Genomic DNA, 23,200 nt, shown 5'->3' with positions numbered 1-23,200 from the left:
TAAACGTTTAGATTTAGCATCAAGAGGACTAGAATCCTCAATTTCTAATGCAATTAGGACTTCTTTAAGTAAAGAACGAATAAATTCCATTTTAAATAAATATGAAGATTTATCAGCATCAACCTCTGAGACAGAATCCTCTGAATCAGAAGAAACAATATCAGTATCAGAATGATGATGTTCATTTAAAAATTCATCTGAAAAATGAGAAGTTTTAAAAGACTTTTTACGTTTACTAGAAGGAGGAATAACAGACATAGCCTTCTTAATGGATTTAGAAACAAAATCTCTTATGTTATCAGGAACACTCTGAGTATTAGATGTTGACGGAACAGCAACAGGTAATGTAACAGTACTAAAGGAAATATTATCTGCATTAGCAAGTTTGTCATGACAAACAGTACAAACAACATCTGGAGGAACAGATACCAAAAGTTTACAGCAGATACACTTAGCTTTGGTAGCTCCAGCACCAGGCAGGGATATTCCAGAAGTATCTTCTGACTCAGCTTCAACGTGGGACATCTTGCAATATGTAATAGAAAAAACAACATATAAAGCAAAATTGATCAAATTCCTTAAATGACAGTTTCAGGAATGGGAAAAAATGCCATAGAACAAGCTTCTAGCAACCAGAAGCACAAAATAATGAGACTTAAATAATGTGGAGACAATAGTGACGCCCATATTTTTTAAGCGCCAAAAAAGACGCCCACATTATTTGGCGCCTAAATGCTTTTGGCGCCAAAATGACGCCACATCCAGAACGCCGACACCTTTGGCGCAAAAAAACGTCAAAAATTACGAAACTTCCGGCGACACGTATGACGCCGGAAACAGAAAAAAAATTTTGCGCCAAAAAAGTCTGCGCCAAGAATGACGCAATAAAATGAAGCATTTTCAGCCCCCGCGAGCCTAACAGCCCACAGGGAAAAGTCAAATTTTTAAGGTAAGAAAAAATGATTTATTCATATGCATTATCCCAAATATGAAACTGACTGTCTGAAATAAGGAATGTTGAACATCCTGAGTCAAGGCAAATAAATGTTTGAATACATATATTTAGAACTTTATATAAAAGTGCCCAACCATAGCTTAGAGTGTCACAGAAAATAAGACTTACTTACCCCAGGACACTCATCTACATGTAGTAGAAAGCCAAACCAGTACTGAAACGAGAATCTGTAGAGGAAATGGTATATATAAGAGTATATCGTCGATCTGAAAAGGGAGGTAAGAGATGAATCTCTACGACCGATTACAGAGAACCTATGAAATAGACCCCGTAGAAGGAGATCACTGCATTCAAATAGGCAATACTCTCCTCACATCCCTCTGACATTTACTGCACGCTGAGAGGAAAACCGGGCTCAACGTAGAATCTAGCACAAACTTACTTCACCCCCTCCATAGGAGGCAAAGTTTGTAAAACTGATTTGTGGGTGTGGTGAGGGGTGTATTTATAGGCATTTTGAGGTTTGGGAAACTTTGCCCCTCCTGGTAGGAATGTATATCCCATACGTCACTAGCTCATGGACTCTTGCTAATTACATGAAAGAAAACACCTAACCACCCGCAAGAAGTATTAACAAAATAAAACCTAACCGCCCGCATGCGTAAAAAGTACCTCTAAACCGCCAACCCCCAAATTGCAAAATAATAAAGTAATTAACGCCTAATCTGCAAATTAAACAACCATGCAAATAACATAGTTAAAATATTAACCCTTAAACCGCCAAACCCCCACAACACAAACTACCTAATTACACTATTAACCCCTAAGCCGCAAAAACATCCACAACGTCAACTACCTAATTACAATATTAACCCCTAAAGCGCCAACCACCCACAACACAAAAAAATCAATCTAATCACTAAGCCCCCTAACCTAAAACCCCATAAATTAACCCCAATTATTTTACAAAATTTAAGATTAAATAAAAAATAAAAAAATATTTCAAAAATTTAAAAAATCTAACATTACAAAAAATAAATTACAGAAAAAAATAAACACAATTATCCAAAATATTTTTTTTAAACCTAAACTAATACCCCTATAAAAAAGCCTGACAAAATAAAAACGCCCTAATCTAACACTAAATTGCCAATAGCCCGTAATAAGGCCTTTTGTAGGGCATTGCCCTAAGTTAAACTGCTCTTTTACCTAAAAAAAAATTACAAAGTACCCCCTAATAGTTTATTTTGGGGGGGTATTTTTATAGGAGTATTAGATTAGGTTTAATTTTTTTTATTTTTGAAAACTTGTTGTATTGTGAGTGACAGCAGACTAAGGGGTTGATGATTGATAGCTCTCTGGACGGGCGGGATTAGTAAAGAATGCTCGCCAGTCCTATTTTCATGGTAGAATGATCTAAAGCCACTTTTTACCCTAAAAACAGGGTGTCTCTCTAAGGGGCGTATACTGCATTTTCATATGAAAAGTGCAGAATAAAATTCGTATTTTAAACACCATACAAAACAAATATTTGAACCATTCAAACAAAAATAAGTAGGGGAAAAAATGTATTGTTAAGGTGTTTCAAATTTACACAGAAATAAATCAAATTAAATATGCACGGTGTAAATTTTAATTTTTAGTACACTGGATGTGCAGAAATCACACAGAGATATGTACTTATAAATACATTGGGCATATATGAAAATGTCTCTCTAATCCCAACGTAATTCTTTAAAGATTTTCGGACTGCAGATTTCCCAGTTTTTTCTCGACCAACTAAAAGGTGGCAAGCTTTTCTCAAAACAATCCGAATACTTAATACCCTAAAAGAAAAACAAATGCATACGAAAATATTGGCAAATGTAAGATGTTATACGCAGAAAGCAGCATAATGTGATTTATATTGGCTGCAGGATTTAATTTTTTTCCCTATACAGCGAGCTCCATTACTTTTTAATAGGAGCCATCTCACCACTCGCAGTGACTGCCCCTTTTTTATGATCATTCCACTGGGACAGCCCTGCGAGAGTTGGCGAGAAAAAGTAGCTTTGAGCAGGCGAAGTTTATATCTGCGACCCCTAACTCTCATTCACAGTATTGATGGTCCAAAATATTGCTGCAGTGAGGACAATGCTGTAGATACAAATGAGGCTTCATTATGGTGGCAAATAAAGAAATGTTGGCTGTATTCACTTTGCAGCTATCATGCATATAAAGAGTTGAAAAAAATGTTTTTCTGTATGAAAAGCTCGAAACTTCGCATGTTAATGTGATGACTCTGATGTTCCAATTAAATTTTTTTATTCACAATCCTGGTGCTGTGGAATACTTTGGACATTGAAAATATTTTTGCCAGCCGTGTATTTCCTGCTAACACTAATTGGCTTACAAGAACAACTCCCAAATCTTGATTGGTGGGGAGGGGCAAATTTCAGCAAGCTTGACAATAAAATATTGGTTTATTCAGGATAAACTGATGCATTTAATCTGCAGTGCATTTTTAAATAACCTTTTAAAAAGTAACCAAGAAAAAAATGGCTTCAATGTCCCTTTAATATCAAATATTTGTTAGATGTTCAGCATTATTATTTTATTTTATTTATTTGTTTGCAAATAAATGCTAACTTCCCCATCTTTGAATCTTACATTTGAAAATTTAATAAAACACTGAATGTTTAAAGATTCATTGACTAAAGTGTTAAGTCTACAGAAAATAACATTTGAAAGCTGTGTTTGAATAATTATATACAGTATTACACTTATACTACATTACATATATATATTACACTTATACTAAAAACTAATACTTATTCTTTAGAAACATTTACATGTTCCTCGTGACATTCTCCCTACCATTCAAATGCACAATTATACTTATTTAAAAAGATTTACCGGAGAATCTTAAAGGGACATGAAACCCAAAATTTTTCTTTCATGATTAAGACACAGCGTACAATTTTAAACAACTTTCCAATTTACTTCTATTATTTAATTTGCTTCCTTCTCTTGTTATCCTTTGCTGAAAGGTTTATCTAGGCAAGCTCAGGAACAGCAGATAACCTAGGTTCTAGCTGTTGATTGGTGGCTGCATATATATATCAATGAACAAATGATACCAAGAGAATTAAATAAATTAGATAATAGAAGTAAATTAAAAAGTTGTTTAAAATTGTATTCTCTATCTGAATCATGAAAGAAAAAATTTGGGTTTCATGTCCCTTTAATATGCCCAACATTTCTTAAGCGTCTTGTATTTTGAATAGATAGTGTAGTGTACACTATTATAACTTATATTGCAAATAGCTCGAGCACAACAGAAAAAGTGCTGTGCAATTTAGCGGTTTGTGAAACTTGAAGTAAAGTGTAAACACTAAACATTTGAAAATATGCATCACTAAACACATCAAAAATATATTAAAATAAAGTATTTCACACATACATAATTTATACATGATAAATGTAAAATCAACGTTTATTATTCTTAGTAATTTAACCCCTTAACAACCAACGACGTACGGGGTACCTCCTCCAAAAAAATACAGTTAACGACCCTGTACGTTGTCGGCTAAACTGAGCGCTGGAAGCGATCGAGATCGCTTCCAACTGCTCTAACAGTATTGCAGCTATGCCTCCTGCAATACTGTTCCGACTGACGGGACCGGATTGATCACTCCCCCACGAGTGATCACTTCCGGTTTCGCTCCACGTGGAGCCCGGCAGTGTAGCAGAGCATCGGAAGCGATCGGACAGGCTTCCGATGCTCTGCTTGTGTGCTAAGTGCCTCTGTGGGTCGAGGCACTTAGTTAGTAATAAAATTTAAATAAATATAGCCCCCCCATGAGGCTTCCAAGATGGCGATGCCCAGTGCATCATGGGGCCTCTGGGGGTGTCCCTAGCCTGCCTCATCATAGGGGCAAGCTAGGGTCACCCCATCTGAGCCTTCCCCACAAAAAATAAAAATTATAATAAATATCTCATTTGTCTGATCATGTCAATATTTGTAAATATTGACTCTGATCAGTGTGGATCTCCCTCCCTCTCCTCACTTGCGTTTTTGTTGGAGAGAGAGAGACCTGTGTTTAGGAGAGAGAAATTTATTTCATTTATTTGTTAAAAATTGAGAGACCCAAAGGCTCTTTTCAGAGCCATTAACCCCTAGCTTGCCAGTGATCACTATAAATCACTGGCAGTAGCATAGCTGCACTTTTTTGCAGTCTGTACATTTTTTTAGGGGTTCATTTTTTGTTGTTGTAATTTTTTGAGAGACCCAAAGGCTCTTTTCAGAGCCATTTAGCTAATTTAATTTTCAGAGCCATTAAACCCTAGCTTGCCAGTGATCACTAAAAATCACTGGCAGTAGCATAACTGTACTTTTTTGCTGTCTGTGCATTTTTTTAGGGGTTCATTTTTTTGTTGTCATTTTTAAAAAAGAAAATGGTAATGACCAAACGCTAAGGTGGATCCTCAAGCTGTGCACAAAAGGCTTCCTAAGTAGCCCCAAAGAGTACAAAATAATAAGGGTAGTGTGTACAGCGCCTAAGGCTGAGGAATTGGTTAGCAATGAATAGTTTCTGACTTAGCTATAAAGAAAGCACTGACAAAAGTCAGTATTTATTTACACTCTAAGGTGCATGGGAATAGCAACAATGATGGCAATAAAATGACATAAAACTTACAATAAAATATACAATAAAACTCATGGATCCATGATGTTAAAACAAAAAGGAATACTGATACATATACAATTCTGATAATGTTTGGACCTGCTGCAAAGAAAAAGGCCCAAATGCTGACACAAATAGGTGAGGTGCAATCTCCTGAACATATATACACAAAACACAGTCTAATGTGTCTGTAAAGTGATTCAGGTGTGAATGCAATGTTCAAATAATGAAATAATGGTAAAAAAAATGATGAAAAAATGATGATGAGTGACAAAATGAGTGGAAAAAATGATAAAAAATTAAGAAAAAATATATGAGTGAAAAAATATATTTGGCACAGTCTAGTGAAAAATATGTGACACAAATGATGCAAAAATTAGAATGGCAATGAAATGACAAGTGAAAAAATGGAAAAATGAAAAAATGGAAAAATAAGGTGAAGATAACCAATAAAAATACGTGTGAAAACAAATCCAATATTTGTAATCCAATGGGTTAAAAAAGTCAAAGTGAAATCAAAGTGGAAAAACCTTGTGTTTTGATGAAGATGATCCTCCAGGAGATCCTGGGCGAGTCCTTGAGGCACAACTGGCCACTTGTTATCGTCCTTGAATGTCTCTGTAAAAAAAGTGTAATATAGTGTAGTAGGTCTAAATATAGAAAATAAAAGGACTAATGCTTACCAGTAGGTCGACGCGTTTCGGCCCTTAACTCAGGCCTTTATCAAGACTCATCATTATGTGATAATTGAAATAGCAAAGTGCTACTTGTACTTATTGCCCTATAACTTGCAAAAGAAGCAAAGAACATGTAAACATTGGGTATTTCTAAACTCAGGACAAAATTTAGAAACAATTTAGCATGGGTGTTTTTGGTGGTTGTAGATGTGTAACAGATTTTGGTGATCAAAGTTAGAAAAAGTGTTTGTTTTTCCATTTTCTCCTCATATTTTATATTTTTTTATAGCAAATTATAAGATTTGATGAAAATATTGGTATCTTTAGAAAGTCCATTTAATGTGAGAAAAAACGGTATATAATATGTGTGGGTACAATAAATGAGTAAGAAGAAAATTACAGCTAAACACAAACACCGCAGAAATGTAAAAATAGCCTTGGTCCCAAACGGTTAGAAAATGGAAAAGTGCTCTGGTCACTAAGGGATTAAAGAGATTTAGGGGCCCATTTATCAAGCTCCGACAGGCAGACAGGAATCGCCGGAAATCAACCTGATCGAGTACGATCAGGTTGATTGACACCCCTGCTGATGGCCGATTGGCCGCAAGTCTCCGCATTCAGCGATGTCTGTCGGACCTGATCCGCACTGTCGGATCAGGTCCGACAGACATATGATAATAATAGGCCCCATGGTCTATAATCAGGTGTTGGACTGGGAAGGGATAATAGGTGTATATGTATTTGTGTGTATTTGTATGTGTGTGTATAATGTGTGTGTATGTATATATGTGTATTAATATGTATGTATGGGTATGTGTGCATATTTCTTTCAAAATCTAATATGAGAGCGAAAAAGAAAGTGCTATTGATTGCGCTTATGTGATGTTATCTCCCAATAGCACTTACATTTTTGCACCACTTGTAACCAGGGACATAGTTAAAGGTCAATTCTGGACTCTTAGGGCTAAATTACGTTTTTGCGCTAGAGCAATTGTGTTTTTGCAAGCCATTTTCATTGCGATGATATTATAAGTGATGGAAAAACGCAATTGCGCTAGCCAAATTGCCCTTTAGGCTTCAATCCTTACACCTTACAGTGATCTCAGAGCTGTGGTTAACTGTTTTCCAAAACAAAAAGTTGCACAAAACACTTAAAAAATACATTACAAAGCACAGTTACACTCATATTAACACTGTTTGATAAAATATTTTTAATAAAAATATTGCACAAAAAAGTTTTAAGGGCTTAAAGTGAAAGTTAATCCTAGTGTTTTACAAACGCTAGCTGACTATTAAAACAAATAAAGGGGACTTTCATTCATTAAGTATAAGATACTTCATGTAGAAATCTCCTTTATTTGTCTCAACCGATCGGCGATTTGAGCTACTAACAAAGCCCACGGCTAAAAAATTTTTTTGCAAAGACGTGACATTTTCACCTCTTAGCCAATAGCAGTGCGGTAAATCCGGTTCCCATGGGCGCCAATCTGGATTTACCGCACTGCTATTGGCTAAGAGGTGAAAACGTCACCTCTTTGGCGCCCATGGGAACCGGATTTACCGCACTGCTATTGGCTAAGAGGTGAAAAAAGGAAAAATATTATTTGCCGTGGAATTTGTTAGCAGCTCAAATCACCTATCCGTTGATACAAATAAAGCAGCTTTCTACATGAAGTATCTTATCCTATATTATAAAAGACAAGAGTTTGTCTGAAGCCGTCATGCGCAGTTCAGACAAACTCTTGCAGCTGATCGCACGCGCACCCACCCGACAGCAGCGCGAGGACCCGGCAGCACAGCTGATCGCAAAAACAAAGCAGTGCGAGGAAGAGAGAGAGAGAGAGAGAGAGAGAGAGAGAGAGAGAGAGAGAGAGAGAGAGAGAGATGTATATATGACTTCATAAATGAAAGTCCCCTTTATTTGTTTCAATAGTCAATCCTAGCATTTGTACAACGCTAGGATTGACTTTCACTTTAAAGATTGGAGATCTCGAGTGTTAGAAAAAAGGCAGTCAAATGACATTAACATTAAGACACATACATATATATATATATATTGCTAAAGATGTATTTGTATGTATATATATATATATTATTATTTTATATTTGTTTATATATGTGTACATATATATTAATGTATTTATATGTGTATATATGGATTTACAGTCATATATACATATATAAAAACATTAATATATATATACATATATATACATATATATATATATATATATATATATATATATATATATATATATATATATATATATATATATATATATATATATATATATATATATATATATGTGTGTGTGTGTGCATTTTATCCCTTTGCCATTAAGTAGATGATGAAAACACGATAAAACATATTTATGCAATATTCATATTTAATAAAGATTTTAACTATGTATTTACTGTAAATATTTCACATTTTCAAATTTTTTCTCTCCACTGACTTATATGGGGAATGCGAAAATGTGATGGCGTTTGCACGAGCTTGGATGTTAGTTTTTTCCCCCACTTGTTTTTCTCCATTGATCTCTATGGGGGTATACATGCACTCACACGCGAAAACTTAAATGAGGTTTTGTTGCGCTATTCTGGTTAATGTTTGTGCAAAATGCGTATTTTTGGAACTTGTAATATGAACGCAATCTGACTAGCGCAAAAATGAAAATCCTAGAGGAGTTATCGCAATTGCGAAAAAAATAATACTGTGCCACTTGTAATCTCACCCTTATTTCACTACTGGTCTGCAGCTGAGCGAATATATGTGATAACCACCAGTCAGCACAGTATCGGCAGTGTATTGTTGCTCTGGCAACACATCAATATAGGCGCACGAAAGCAAAATGCATCTTCTTATTGCAGTTTCATGGTCATTTAAAGAAACATTAACATTAGCTATATTACAATGTAGTTTACTTATTTATTTTACCTGCTTTTCCTGTAATGTTACTTTAAAGACTTTTTTTACTGCCCCACCCGCAGGACTTTAGAACTCTGACTCGGCAACATTCTGTGCAGTGATTGCTTGATGAGTGCAAGAGCTCATTTATATCTCCATCTATCTGGTTACAGCAAGAAAGATAAGATAAAAATGCTCAAGAGACTTTTTAAAAGGTTGTGTGTCTGGACAGCAAAAAAAATATTTTGTTTTTTAAACAGATGTTTTGTAATTCTATACCAAATTAAAGGGACAGTAACAAATAATGTTACATAATTCTGCACTATGTGCCGAATTATATAACATTATCTTAGCAACACCTTAAAAAACGAGAGATTTAAGAGATTTACATTCCCAAAGGTCTACTCACCTTCCGTTCCTCGACAGCCTCTAATGATTTTCTTTTCTTTTCAAAAGGGCCTCACAGTGCGCCTGATCACGGCATTGCACTAAATGTAGCGTGCTCCCGGTTTTACCCAGCATAAGAACGCACTACCTTCAGTTCAATTGGGCTCTCTGTGACGTGCTTTTGAGAATAAATTGTTAAAAAATGTCCCTTTAAATACATTCTTTTCATTGCTATAGCATGGTAGGAATCAGCCGAGGCCCTATATTTGTCACACTTAAAGGGACAGTTTACTCAAAAAATTTCTCCCCTTTAATTTGTTCCCAATGATTCACTTTACCTGCTGGAGTGTATTAAATTGTTTACAAGTAGCTCCTTTACCCTTATATTGACATTTGAAATAGTTGATTTAGCATGTGGTATCCCCACCTATTCTGAAAGTTTGTGGCCGCAGGTCCCAGCTATAGCTAAGCTTTGTAAACACTGCCAGCAGAATAAATTACACTCCCAGTGGGATATAGCAGAGATAAGGTAATAAAATGTTGATTTTCCATTGTTCTCTTCAAGTACTGGTGATTGTTTTATGGACAGATATAAGATAAAGAAGCAGGTATATGTGCACAATGTGATACAGTAATGAGATCTGATTATACCTACAAGCTCAACCCATTATATTAGGTTGTGGCTTCAAAACACAAAATCAGAGCTTTAATATACACAAAAAAACATAAAAAGCTATTTTTCATACATTTTGTTTTCTCTGCAGTTGGTAAAAAAGCAATTGTAAACACATTAAGCGAAAAACTATTTTTCAGTATACTGTCCCTTTAAAGGGACAGTTTACTCAAAATGTTTCTCCCCTTTAATTTGTTCCCAATGATCCACTTTACCTGCTGGAGTGTATTAAATTGTTTACAAGTAGCTCCTTTACCCTTATATTTTCATTTGAAATTGTTAATTTAGCATGTGGTATCCCCACCTATTCTGAAAGTTTGTGGCCGCGCGTACCAGCTATAGATAAGCTTTGTAAACACAGCCAGCAGAAGAAAATACACTCCCAGTCGGATATAGCAGAGATAAGGTAATAAAATGTTGATTTTCCATTGTTCTCTCAAAGTATTGGTGATTGTTTTAAGGACAGATATAAGATAAAGAAGCAGGTATATGTCCACAATGTGATACAGTAATGAGATCTGATTATACCTACAAGCTCAACCCATTTTATTAGGCTGTGGCTTCAAAACACAAAATCAGAGCTTTAATATACACAAATAAACCTTAAAAATCTAATTTTCATACATTTTTTACTCTGCAGTTGGTATAAAAATCAATTGTAAACACATTAAGCGAAAAACTATTTTTCAGTATACTGTCCCTTTAAGCTTTTTGAGCAGAGTGAACAGTATTACTTGATCATATGGAGTCTGACATAAGGATTAGCAGAAGAGAAATTAAAGACAGCTACAGGGAAAAAGACTGAATTTGAAAACTTCAGGAGCTGGTTTTTATGTTAGAAAACCTTCAAAACCTAACCCAAGAGCATGAAAGTAAATCAAGGTTACAAAACCTCTGTCTTAGAATGTTGTGACACATACTGTCTACTGTAAGCAGAGGCAGAAAATAATGTAATAGCTTTGACATGTTCATAAGAATCATATCTGAATCACTGCTTATTGTAATTTTCAACTAATTAAACACCCACACACCTAGCAGTATCGGCGCTGTAACAATGTATCACTCTAACATCATTAGATACAAGACGGTGCTGCTATACATATTAATGCTATGAGAACAAACACACAATGAGCAATATTATATCACCACAAAAAGAATGAGACTTTATATCAACGAAGATTGAATTGTTTTAACTCTTTGTATGCGTTTGGTTTTTAGCATAAAACATATTTTAGTTTGCATCATTGTTTAATCAGTTGGCTGCCACATAGGTTTAAACATTATAAACAACATTTTGTTATATGAGCATATGTCTGTGTAAAAGGGGGCTTGTCCATTGGGGTAGTAAAGGAAGCCCCCCCAAAAAATGCCCCCCCAAATGTTACCTTATTATTGTTATTATTTTCTTAATTTTTATTTTTCAATATCTTAATTATTTTGAGAAATTCTATTTAAGAAATGTTATTTTAATGTTTGTGCTTTTCTTAAGAAACCATGCATCCTTGCAATACCACCTTAAAACACCTTTTTATTTCCCTTCTTTATTCTCCCTTCCACCTTTATAGACAAGTCTTAAACTGCCCCCATGCAGCAATGTTATTTGCAGACCCTCCTCTTTCTGTCTCTTCCTGTCCCTTTAAATAAATTATTATAATAATAATAATGTTAACTTATCATTTAGACATGGACACCCTCGACCCTATCTTCTCCGCAGGCAGCCACATCTCAGTCAACCACATCACCGAACTCCATTGGACCGACCACCACTGCATACACTTCTCCTTCGACAAACCCACCAGACACCTCTGACAGCAACACCCGCCCCGCAGAAACTGGAACAACATCAGCAAAGACCAGCTGTACTCCACCCTGAACAAGTCCCACCCTGCGACCTCCACAGACACCAACTCCTCCGCCCACAACCTCCACCGCTGGATCACTGACTGCACCAACACCCTCGCCCCCTTAAGAAACCATCCAGCCACCAACCCACCAACAAGGCCAGTTGGTTCACCACGGCCCTCCAGGACTCCAAGCGCCACTGCAGACGCCTAGAAAGAACCTGGAGATCTAGCAAGACCCCCAGGGACATAGCGGCCTACAAAGAAGCAATCACCGCTCACCACCAACTCATTAAAACCACCAAGAAAACAGCCATCTTAGATTGAATCAACGCCAATGCCCACAACAGCAAGGAACTGTTCACAGTCATCATAGAATTCTCCAAACCCAACAGCGACACCAGCGACATCCCACCCTTCCAGGACCTCTGCAACAACCTCGCTACATACTTCCACCGGAAGATCATTGACATCTACAAATAAAGGGGACTTTCATTCATGAAGTATAAGATACTTCATGTAGAAAGCTTATTTATTTGTTTCAACTGATCGCCGTTCTTAGCTGCTACAGCAGTCCACGGCTAAAAAAATTTTTCCTAAGAGGTGACGTTTTCACCTCTTAGCCAGTAGCCATGCAGTAAATCTGGCTCTGCACGGTTATTGGCTAAGAGGTGAAAACATCACCTCTTAGCAAAAAAATTTTTTAGCCGTGGGTTGCTGTAGCAGCTAAAAACGGCGATTGGTTGAAAAAAATAAAAATGAATGAAAGTCCCCTTTATTTGTTTCAATAGTCAATCCTAGCGTTTGTACAACGCTAGGATTGACTTTCACTTTAATGGATAAAAGTTTGATTCCTGTATTAAAACAATGAAATAAAATGACTTATTACGGTTACGGAAATGGCAGAATACACTGCTTCACCATCTTAAAACTTTACTAGCTGCCAATGTGTGAAACCGTGCAGAGTACAATCCATAGCTTTCACTAGAAGTGCATTGGAAAAATACTTCTATACAAAAGTGAAACACATTCATGTACAATACTTGTGGAGTTTATAGGGGGTAATTTAGCATAAAGCTGGCACTGTACACATCCATCCATTGATATAACTAAATTATAAAATAAACTAATATTAAAAAAAAAAAGATATCAATACAACTTTCTTCCTTTTTCTTTGTGTTGTTTTACGTCATTGATTTAGATTCATAGACACTCGAGTTTGCCGAAGGGTCTTGTAAAGTTAAAGGGACATTGTACACTAGATTTTTCTTTGCATAAATGTTTTGTAGATGATCCATTTATATAGCCCATCTGGTCGTGTTTTTTATAAAAATGTTGTAGTTTTGCTTATTTTTAAGAACATTGTGCTGGTTTTCAGACTCCTAACCAAGCCCCACAGTGCCAGATGTATACATGCGTTTACAGACTCCTGCTGGCTCCTGTTTATGTTATCTGTTCTTTTCATATGCAGGGAAGGTCTATTCTCCTGAGAAATATTTTGTCTCACAATTGTGTCTCAGAATTTCAAAACTGACAACATTGTCTCGTTTTTTTTGTTATTTTTCTTTTACTTTTTTTAAATGTTTCTTTTACACTTATATTAGAGTCAACTGTTATTTCCCATTTTCATGTGTTTGACTTGTATGGTTTTGAAGGCTGTGATGCCGTTATCCTGCACAGTGGAGCTTGTTTTATACCCCGATAAATGAAAGGTTATGTGACATCTGCTCCTCCATTGATTATTATGGACCTTAAATTGTTACTGAAAGGGCGGGTACAAATCTTTATGAGTTCTGCAATTTTTTAATTATGATGTTGTGACACATTTTTTCCAAACTTTATTGGCTTCACAATTTTTTTTTAATTGAATCCAGGCCAATAATTTTCATTTACACCTATGTACTTTTGATCATTGGGATTGTAGCTCTCCTACTAGACATGTGCAAATATTTTGAGTTCGTTATTAGTTAAAGAATTCACGAAAATGGCTGCTGTCAGTAGCATTTATCTCTTTATGGCCTCTGATTTATTATGAAAAAAGTGCAATACACAAATATCTGTGCAAATACAGATATTTGTGTGTGTGTGTGGGGGGGGTTCCTAATAAACTGCTGAATGCCGCAGACCACAAACTATTTTCGATATTTGTTTAACCAACTTATAATTAATCCTGAATATTTGTACATGTCTGATCAATACCTGGTGATATATTATATATTATACCATGACTAAGAGAAATATTTAAAGGACCACTCAATGCAGTAAAATTGCATAATTAATAAGCATATCATAAAAAGACAAAGGGGCCTATTTATCATATGTCTGTCGGACCTAATCCGACAGTGCGGATCAGGTCCGACAGACATCGCTGAATGCTTAGAGCAATACGCTCTCTGTATTCAGCATTGCACCAGTACTCGATCGGGTTGATTTCCGGCGATTCTTGTCCGCCTCATCAGATCAGGCGGACAGGGTTATGAAGCAGCGGTCTTTAGACTGCTGCTCCATAACTTGTGTTTCTGGCGAGTCTGAAGACTCGCCAGAAACACAGGCCCACAAGCTCCTTACAGAGCTTGATAAATGGGCCCCAAAGTAATAACACCTACTCACAAAAGCAGTAGAATTTTTATCTGTCACATTTTTTTTTTTTTTACTATTTTCTGGCCCACTGTATAATGTGACAGACATCAGCCAATCACAAGTGAGTATACCTATTTCCTGTGATTGAATTGTTTTAACTCTTTGTATGCGTTTGGATTTTAGCATAAAACATATTTTAGTTTGCATCATTGTTTAATCAGTTGGCTGCCACATAGGTTTAAACATTATATACAACATTTTGTTATATGAGCATATGTCTGTGTAAAAGGGGGCTTGTCCATTGGGGTAGTAAAGGAAGACCCCCCAAAAAATGCCCCCAAATGTTACCTTATTATTGTTATTATTTTCTTAATTTTATTTTTCAATATCTTAATTATTTTGAGAAACTCTATTTAAGAAATGTTATTTTAATGTTTGTGCTTTTCTTAAGAAACCATGCATCCTTGCGATACCACCTTAAAAACACCTTTTTATTTCCCTTCTTTATTCTCCCTTCCACCTTTATAGACAAGTCTTAAACTGCCCCCATGCAGCAATGTTATTTGCAGACCCTCCTCTTTCTGTCTCTTCCTGTCCCTTTAAATAAATTATTATAATAATAATAATAATGTTAACTTATCATTTAGACATGGACACCCTCGACCCTATCTTCTCCGCAGGCAGCCACATCTCAGTCAACCACATCACCGAACTCCATTGGACCGACCACCACTGCATACACTTCTCCTTCATCAAACCCACCAGACACCTCTGACAGCAACACCCGCCCCGCAGAAACTGGAACAACATCACCAAAGACCAGCTGTACTCCACCCTGAACAAATCCCACCCTGCGACCTCCACAGACACCAACTCCTCCGCCCACAACCTCCACCGCTGGATCACTGACTGCGCCAACACCCTCGCCCCCTTAAGAAACCATCCAGCCACCAACCCACCAACAAGGCCAGTTGGTTCACCACGGCCCTCCAGGACTCCAAGCGCCACTGCAGACGTCTAGAAAGAACCTGGAGATGATCTAGCAAGACCCCCAGGGACATAGAGGTCTACAAAGAAGCAATCACCGCTCACCACCAACTCATCAAAACCACCAAGAAAACAGCCATCTTAGATTGAATCAACGCCAATGCCCACAACAGCAAGGAACTGTTCACAGTCATCATAGAATTCTCCAAACCCAACAGCGACACCAGCGACATCCCACCCTTCCAGGACCTCTGCAACAACCTCGCTACATACTTCCACCGGAAGATCATCGACATCTACAAATAAAGGGGACTTTCATTCATGAAGTATAAGATACTTCATGTAGAAAGCACATTTATTTGTTTCAACTGATCGCCGTTCTTAGCTGCTACAGCAGTCCACGGCTAAAAATTTTTTTCCTAAGAGGTGACGTTTTCACCTCTTAGCCAGTAGCCATGCAGTAAATCTGGCTCTGCACGGTTATTGGCTAAGAGGTGAAAACGTCACCTCTTAGCAAAAAAAATTTTTAGCCGTGGGTTGCTGTAGCAGCTAAAGACGGCGATTGGTTGAAAAAAATAAAAATGAATGAAAGTCCCCTTTATTTGTTTCAATAGTCAATCCTAGCGTTTGTACAACGCTAGGATTGACTTTCACTTTAATGGATAAAAGTTTGATTCCTGTATTAAAACAATGAAATAAAATGACTTATTACGGTTACGGAAATGGCAGAATACACTGCTTCACCATCTTAAAACTTTACTAGCTGCCAATGTGTGAAACCGTGCAGAGTACAATCCATAGCTTTCACTAGAAGTGCATTGGAAAAATACTTCTATACAAAAGTGAAACACATTCATGTACAATACTTGTGGAGTTTACAGGGGGGTAATTTAGCATAAAGCTGGCACTGTACACATCCATCCATTGATATAACTAAATTATAAAATAAACTAATATTAAAAAAAAAAAGATATCAATACAACTTTCTTCCTTTTTCTTTGTGTTGTTTTACGTCATTGATTTAGATTCATAGACACTCGAGTTTGCCGAAGGGTCTTGTAAAGTTAAAGGGACATTGTACACTAGATTTTTCTTTGCATAAATGTTTTGTAGATGATCCATTTATATAGCCCATCTGGTCGTGTTTTTTATAAAAATGTTGTAGTTTTGCTTATTTTTAAGAACATTGTGCTGGTTTTCAGACTCCTAACCAAGCCCCACAGTGCCAGATGTATACATGCGTTTACAGACTCCTGCTGGCTCCTGTTTATGTTATCTGTTCTTTTCATATGCAGGGAAGGTCTATTCTCCTGAGAAGTATTTTGTATCACAATTGTGTCTCAGAATTTCAAAACTGACAACATTGTCTCATTTTTTTTGTTATTTTTCTTTTACTTTTTTTTAAATGTTTCTTTTACACTTATATTAGAGTCAACTGTTATTTCCCATTTTCATGTGTTTTTGAAGGCTGTGATGCCGTTATCCTTCACAGTGGAGCTTGTTTTATACCCCGATAAATGAAAGGTTATGTGACATCTGCTCCTCCATTGATTATAATGGACCTTAAATTGTAAATGAAAGGGCGGGTACAAATCTTTATGAGTTCTGCAATTTTTTAATTATGATGTTGTGACACATTTTTTCCAAACTTTATTGGCTTCACAAGTTTTTTTTTAATTGAATCCAGGCCAATCATTTTCATTTACACCTATGTACTTTTGATCATTGGGATTGTAGCTCTCCTACTAGACATATGCAAATATTTTGGATTCGTTAATTCGTTATTAGTTAAACAAATCACGAAAATGGCTGCTGTCAGTAGCATTTATCTCTTTATGGCCTCTGATTTATTACGAAAAAAAGTGCAATACACAAATATCTGTGCAAATACAGATATTTGTGGGGGGGTTTTCCTAATAAACTGCTGAATGCCGCAGACCACAAACTATTTTCGATATTTGTTTAGCCAACTTATAATTAATCCTGAATATTTGCACATGTCTGATCAATACCTGCTGATATATTATATATTATACCATGACTAAGAGAAATATTTAAAGGACCACTCAATGCAGTGGAATTGCATAATTAACAAGCATATCATAAAAAAGATAAAGGGGCCTATTTATCATATGTCTGTCGGACCTAATCCGACAGTGCAGATCAGGTCCGACAGACCTCGCTGAATGCGGAGAGCAATATGCTCTCCGTATTCAGCATTGCACCAGTAGCTCTTGTGAGCTGTTGGTGCAACGCCGCCCCCTGCAGACTCGTGGCCAATCGGCCGCCAGCAGGGGGTGTCAATCAAACCGATCGTACTCGATCGGGTTGATTTCCGGCGATTCCTATCCGCCTCATCAGAGCAGGCGGACAGGGTTATGGAGCAGCGGTCTTTAGACCGCTGCTCCATAACTTGTGTTTCTGGCGAGTCTGAAGACTCGCCAGAAACACGGGACCACAAGCTCCTTACAGAGCTTGATAAATGGGCCCCAAAGTAATAAAACCTACTCACAAAAGCAGTAGAATTTTTTTCTGTCACATTTTTTTTTTTTCGGCCCACTGTATAATGTGACAGACATCAGCCAATCACAGACTAGTATACCTATTTCCTGTGAGCTTGTGCACATGCTCAGTAGAATCTTGTTCCCCAGAAAGTGTGAATATAAAAAGACTGCAAAATTTGATAATGGAATTAAATTGGAAAGTGTTTTAAAACTGCATGCTCTTTCGTTTATTTATGTATTTTGACTTGAGTGTCCCTTTAATGTCTGGTCAGCCAACAAAAGATTGATTTTAACCAAGCATTGAGCTCACAAACTCTCTAATATAAACTAAAAGACTCATTTGGTGACTAGGGCAGACATTTGTCATTGCTGCGAGGATGGTGCCGTCATTGGACAAGTGTACATATGAGGGACTGGCCACTGATTGTGTACAAAGTATTGTTTGCTAATGGAATTTACTTTTGCTTGGTACACAGATAGCACTGAAATGAGCAAATACACCTTAAACAGTTTTGTAAAAGCCTTGTCTGTGAAGTTTTGTGCACGCTGCCCTAAACAATGACTGGGAAACCATCCCTAGCAGTGAAATTCCTGATCTGCACTTAGGGCCAGGAATGCAGGCAATGCTTTTGTCTCTAGATCCATAACTTGAACTCTTGTTGCAGGATAGTTTATTGTGTTATTATTCTTGATATGTGAGTGGTAAGGAGGAGGTGGAAAATATCCAATTTCCACTTTACTTTCTCAAAGGATCTGATTTCACAGGATTTTTTTGGGGCTTGTGCTTATTTAAAGGTTCTCAGGGAAATAAGAGAAAGTATCCGTTTACATAATTAAGCAGACACGCATATTGAAAGCAACATAAAGACTTTACATTATAAATTGTAAATATAAAAATATGCAACAATGTAAGAACAGTAGCATGTTTTTAACAAGCACAGAATAAAAAAAACCCCATAAAGAGCAAAAGTTCTGCCCCGGCCCTATTCTAAAAACATCACAGGGTCAGATGTGGTTTTCCACTCTAAAACTTGCAGGGGCTGTCCTTATGGAAATCTAAAGAAGGGGCTGTCCCTACGAGTTGCACGATGTCTCCCATAGAAAGTAATGATATGTTAAAAGTCGATGTTTTACTATCAATAAAAGAAAAAGAAAGAAAAAACAAAACAAAGAAAAGTAAGGGTAACTTCGCTAGGGAGGACAGTGTTAGTAGGCAGCGGGGGGCACACTTTAAAAATGAAATCCTGCAGCCAATACAAATCAAATTCCACTTCTTTTAGTGCGTGGTATCTTACAATCACCTCTTTTTTTTCATATACATGTGTTTTTCTATTAGGGTAATTAGTGTTTTGTGCATTTTAACACAAACTCACCACCTTTTAGTTTGCAAGAAAAAACAGCGAGAGCTGCAGGGGAAAATGCTAACAGAATACACCAGACCTGGCAGAGAAATTTCAGTTACAACCATGGAATGCCTCTGTTCAGCCCACTATCAGAGGCGGGACACTCATTTTACAGTAAAGAAAATAATTTGCTTTGAATTTTGTGTTATAAATACAAAATTTACAGTGTTTTTTTGTATGTACAGTGTAGTTTTATTACAAGTTTTACTGTGCACCTTAAATTACTTTGTTCCTGCTCAATTTCAAAACCAATTTACATTTTTTCATAAATTAGGATTTTTGCAGAACAATTTCATAATGATTTTTACTGTGGTTAAACAATAAAAAAATTTACAGCATATTTTTATTTCAATATTTCATTTATTCATTTTATACTATTTTTAAATTACTTTTTTTTGTAAACCCTATTGTAATAGTGTATGCTTCACCTTCACATACTTAAAGGGACATGAAACCACACTTTTGTGTGCAGGGCATACAATTGTAAACAACGTTCCAATTTACATCTATTATCTAATTTGCTTATTTCTCTTTCCATCATTTGTTGAACTATGCACTACTGGGAGCTAGTTAAACATATCAGATGAGCAAATGACAAGAGGCATATATATGCGCAGCCACCAATCAGAATATAGCTTCCAGTAATGCATTGCTGCTCCTAAACCAACCTAAGTATGCTTTTCAATAAAGGATTCAAAGAGTACGAAGCAAATTAGTTTAGAGGTTACCTGGAAACTGATTTAAAGTGATATGCAACCCATAAAGTTTATTTTGAAATTCAGACTGATCATACCCTTTTATAAGCAGGGAATACATTTTGTGAGACACACTGTTCTCAAGGTAAGAAACGTGGCTCACATTCTGATTCATTAGAATTCCCATGCAAAAATATTGCAAGGCAACTTTTATTTTTAATTCTAGACTACCCCAATCAATCAGAAAACTTGCAGTCAGAATTAGTGAATGTGATGAACTCATATTTGATGGTTGCCTGAGTGCACTGTCCCTTTAATTACCAGTCACATGCATATCACAGGCATTCTTGCATTTTTGTTTACAGTATTTGCCCTTACCACCACCAGATAATGCAGAAGACACCTCACTGCTGCATAACATACTACAATTTACAATAAATGACAGTGATACTAAGAGTTACTGCAAGGATGTTGTAATAAAAGTCACATATTGGCAGCAGGGGGAGGTATGCGGTATCTATATTTATTTCTGTATGTTATATAGTATGGTGGATAAAACATCTGGTATCAGCAACAATGGTTTTAATAAATAATTACAGTGATGGACTGAATGTGTAAATTAATGTGTAAATAAACTATTTTGGTATAGAAATTTGGTAAAGAAATTGAATTGCTTCTATTACCTGGTTGTTCACAGTTTTTTTTTATATGCACACTGTCTGAGGCACCAGCTGCTACTAATCATGTGCAAGAGTTGACAGTGTATACATATAAAAGTCTATGATTGGCTGATGTAACATGATACAGAGTACAGGGAAATGAAAGGAAACTTTAAAATACCTGAAGATCATGCATTTATTGATTATGCAAATATACTGTATTTAATGGTGCTTTATTATTATTATTATTATTATTATTATTATTATTATCAGGTATAACGGTGATTTAAAACTATTTGTATTAAATAATTTAATATGTATTTATTTAGGGCCAGATTATTGAGTGGAGCACAAACGTTTGCACGCATGCACTATCAGGTTTTCGTAATTGTTTGCACGCAGGTTAAATTGCACTGGGATTACAATTTGAAAGTAAACACTTTAATGCAATTGCGCTTTTCAATAGAATGATTTTCGCGTCCTCAGAGCTGGGTTTAACTCATTCGTGAAACAAAAAAGTTGCACAAAACACATCAACAATACATTACAGAGTACAGTTACAGTCATATTAACACATCTAATAAAAATTATTCAAAAAAAATTGCACAAAAAAGTTATAAGGGCTCAAAACCTATAAATACCCCACCTACCTCACTCATACCTCAGTTTAACGTATAGCCAAGAGGTGAGGTGTTAAAGGGGAACAGGAAAAAAGATGTGCTTATTAAAAATAAACCCCCCAAAAAAGAAAGAAAAATTTAATTCAAAAGTTGAGTTTCATAACATCAAAAATTGTATTGCAAAGAAAATGATTTGCGTGTTGAAGTAAAAAGATAATGTTAACTAATTCAGGGTCTGAAGACAACTGCTGAGCTAAGCTGTCTAACCAAAAAGTAGAAGCACCAGCAACATCAAACATAGATATATCTGGTCTAAGATCTGGTCTAAGAATAAAGCCAGTATGTAAATATGCCCTTCTAAGATAAGATTCAAGCTTCCTATCTAAAGGGTCTTTAAAATAAGTGCTGTCTTCCATAGAAATGGTAGTACATTTAGCAAGAGTGGAAATAGCCCCATCAACCTTAGGGACTGTTTCCCAAAGTTCCAAATTAGCAGCCGGCAAAGGAAATAATTTTTTAAACTTAGAAGAAGGGTTAAAAGTGGTACCAGGTTTAGACTACTCTTTAGTAATCACATTAGAGATAGCGTCTGGAATAGGGAAAAGGTATAATAACAGTAGTCTTAAAAACAGAATTTAAACTATTACAAGATTTATCATCAGGAGGTTTAGACTCCTCAATACCCAAAGAAAATAATACTTCCTTTAAAAGTGAGCGAAAATGTTAAATTTTAAATAAAAAAGATTTATCAATTTCTGTCTCTTATGTAGGATCCTCTGAATCAGAGGAACCCCCATCAGTAGAAGATACAGCAGTTTGTTGTCGGTCAGTACAAAATTCGCTAGACTTTGTAAAGTCCTTTTACATTTTTTTGAAGGCGGATTAGCAGTCAAAGCCTTCTCTATGGCTGCAGCAATAAAATCTTTAATTTCTGCAGGATTGCCTTTTGCATTAGACTGAGATGGAACAACAGTGGGTGCATTTATACTCATAGAAATATTATCAGCATGTAATAATTTTTCAAAACAGGAGCCACATAATTAAGCTGAAGAATTAAGATCAGCTTTTTTTACAACAAACACACTTAGCTTTGGTAGAAATGTGTTCATGCAGCTCAGTTCCTATGATAACATCAGAGGCAAGATTAGTTTGAGACATCATGGCAAAAAAATTTAAAAATGAAAAGTAACATTAGTTTGCAAACTATCACATTCTCCTTAAAGGGACACTGAACCCAATTTTTTTCTTTTGTGATTCAGATAGAGCATGACATTTTAAGCAACTTTCTAATTTACTCCTATTATCACATTTTCTTCATTCTCTTGGTAATGTAAGTTTAGATGACGGCCCATTTTTGGTGAACAACCTGGGTTGTTCTTGTTGATTGGTGGATAAATTCATCCACCAATAAAAAAGTGCTGTCCAGAGTTCTGAACCAAAATAAAAGCTTAGATGCCTTCTTTTTCAAATGAAGATAGCAAGAGAACGAAGAAAAATTGATAATAGGAGTAAATTAGAAAGTTGCTTAAAATTGCATGCTCTATTTTTTTCCCTCCCTGTTTTTGATTTTTTTTTTTTTTGGTCATTTGGGTTAAGGTCATAATAATAGAAAACGATCTTAGCAGCACATAGCAGAAGCATAAG

The sequence above is a fragment of the Bombina bombina genome, chromosome 2, assembly GCF_027579735.1.
Source record: "Bombina bombina isolate aBomBom1 chromosome 2, aBomBom1.pri, whole genome shotgun sequence".
NCBI lineage: Eukaryota > Metazoa > Chordata > Amphibia > Anura > Bombinatoridae > Bombina > Bombina bombina.
This window is presented reverse-complemented; position numbering follows the sequence as displayed.